The following is a 2,830-nucleotide window of genomic DNA, read 5'->3' as shown; positions in this document are numbered from 1 at the left end:
GGTGTTGCCCACACACACAACTGTCTCCTTTATATAGTGCAGTATTTATACTTCTAAGATCTAGGAATTGTTTTCCTCTTCCTCCGCCTTCACAATCTAGAAATGATAGTTTTATGACCTGGTCTAATCAGCATCTACATTGCCAGACTCCTCTTATGTGTCTTTTTCACCAAAAAAATGCCCTGTAGGTGTGTTTATTTGACTCCACACAGCAATACAGTTAAAAAAAAAAAACTTTTAAAAACCGAGAAACACTAAAAAAAAAATATATATATACATTATAATGTTTTATATATATATATAATATATATTATATATATACATTATATATATTATATATAATGTATATATTATATATATATATATATATACACACACACACACACACATATATATATATTTTGCTTCTTTTGAACAAATCACAAGATCTGTGAATCCTGGGCCCACATTCCCCAGAGCAACAATGTGTGGTAATAACCCTCTGGATGGGCCATGTGTTCCTAGACCACCACTCCCAAGGGTATTCCTGCCTGAGGCCCCTTTGCCATTTACCATCTCGTTGCTAGTTATTTTTGCTTGCACCTGGCCCACCTCACTCAGTCACATTCCCGGCTGGGCCCCTGGAGCATTGTTTGAGTTTGTGACTCCTGGTTGGGTGGCCATTGCAAATCAGGGACAGGTTGAAGCAGGGTTTAAACCACTGATGAATCGGGGCCCAGATTGGCCTTCTGCCTCAAGGCTCAAAGTAGACATAGATTGATGGTATAACTTCAAAGGCGGAAGAGACACTTCTAAGAGTTTTGAAAGAACTGCCACTACTTGTCTGTATAACATCTATTGTACCTTTCAAGAGAATTATATGATGTTTAAATACAATAAATGAAAGTTTCCAGAAATAGATATAAATACTGTGAAAGAATGCTAGCAAGTCTTAAATTTGAATCACCTTAAAGAAGCAAGACGAGATTCAAACTCTTAGAATTACATGGTAAAATAAAGAGTACTTTATCATCACCCTTTATGATTTCTGTGTCCTGTATAGTAATAAATGTTTGGGGAAGGAGGGAAGGAGGGAAGAAAGGAAGAAAACTCCCTGACTACAGGGATTGGCTCATCCAGTTTTTTTTTTAATTTAGTTTTTATTTGTAAATGATTAGAAGAAGCTGCAAAAGTCGTACGGAGAGGTCCTGGATTAGATGTCCCTAATGCTAGCATCTTCCATAACTCTCAGCCAATCCCTTTTCTTATTCCAGTGGCACATATTAGATGTTCAATAAAGTTTATTAAATGAATTCATTTGCATATAGAAAATGAATGTGATTTAGCAGGCTACTCTCTTTTATTTTATTTCCCTTGAATAGGTAGTATTTGCACATGGAGCTAATTAAATAAGTACAAAGGGGAGACAGGAAAAAATAGGTCTCCCTCCTTTACCAGCTTCCCAGTCACCCAGATGTATTTCCAGAGGCCACTGTTTATCCATTTCTTTCTTTCTTCCTTTCTTCTTCTTATTTATTTATTTATTTATTATTTAAAAAAAAGACTTTATTTATTTGACAGAGAGAGAGAGATCACAAGTAGGCAGAGAGGCAGGCAGAGAGAGAGGGAGAAGCAGGCTCCCCGCTGAGCAGAGAGCCCAATGTGGGGCTCCATCCCAGGACCCTGAGATCATGACCTGAGCCAAAGGCAGGAGGCTTATCCCACTGCGCCACGCAGGCGACCCTCTTTCTTTTTTTAAAGATTTTATTTATTTATTTGACAGAGATCACAAGTAGGCAGAGCAGCAGGCAGAGAGAGAAGGGGAAGCTGGCTCCCTGCTGAGCAGAGAGCCTGATGCGAGGCTGAATCCCAGGACCCTGGGATCATGACCAGAGCCGAAGGCAGAGGCTTTAACCCACTGAGCCACCCAGGCATCCCATCTCTTTCTTTCTTTTTAAAAATTTTAATTTATTTATTTAATTGACAGAGAGCGAGAGACAGCGAGAGAAGGAACGCAAGCAGGGGCAATGGGGAAGGGAGAGGCTGGCTTCCCAGAGAGCAAGGAGCCTGATGGCAGCTTGATCCCAGGACCCTGGGATCATGACCTGAGCTGAAGGCAGATGCTTAATGACTGAGCTACCCAGGCACCCTATTTATCCATTTCTTATGTCTCCTTCCACACAGAGTTAATGTTTGCAAACCCTCATGTATCTGTTGTCTACTTACCCAGCCCCGTTCATTGTACCATAACACATGCACATTTCTTTCACTTAGCAGTACATATTGAAGATCATTCTATGGAAGTTCATAGAGTGCTTGTTTATTTTTTAAACAGCTATTGAATATGAGTCCTATATATTAACTGAATGTACCATAATTTATTTAACTAATTCCCTATTGATGGGCATGTTGGTTGTTTCTTATCTTTTACTATTAAAAACAAGACTGCCGTGAATATCCATGTCTGTTTTTACTTAGCACAGACGGAGTCTCTTTAGGTACTAAAGGATATGTTTATGGATTTGAAATCCCTATACTTCCCTCTTTGGTCATATAAATAGAACATTGATGGTGGAACATTTCCCAAAGCTTTGTGGGGTTTTTGGCCTAAGTCAGTGAGATTTGCCAAAGGTCTGGCAACTTTAACTGATTCTGATGCACCCGTTCTTCGTTATTTTCATCTGAGCTGCGTCTGATCAGTAGAGAAAAGAACAAGATAAGTTACACTCAGGATGGCCTAACTAGGGATGAGCCATTTAAAATAATGAATGGGGGGCGCCTGGGTGGCTCAGTGGATTAAAGCCTCTGCCTTCGGCTCGGGTCATGATCCCAGGGTCCTGGGATCGAGCCC

This window comes from Enhydra lutris, unplaced genomic scaffold (assembly GCF_002288905.1).
Source record: "Enhydra lutris kenyoni isolate GAN:26980312 unplaced genomic scaffold, ASM228890v2 scaffoldscaffold73, whole genome shotgun sequence".
NCBI classification, from domain to species: Eukaryota; Metazoa; Chordata; class Mammalia; order Carnivora; family Mustelidae; genus Enhydra; species Enhydra lutris.
This window is presented reverse-complemented; position numbering follows the sequence as displayed.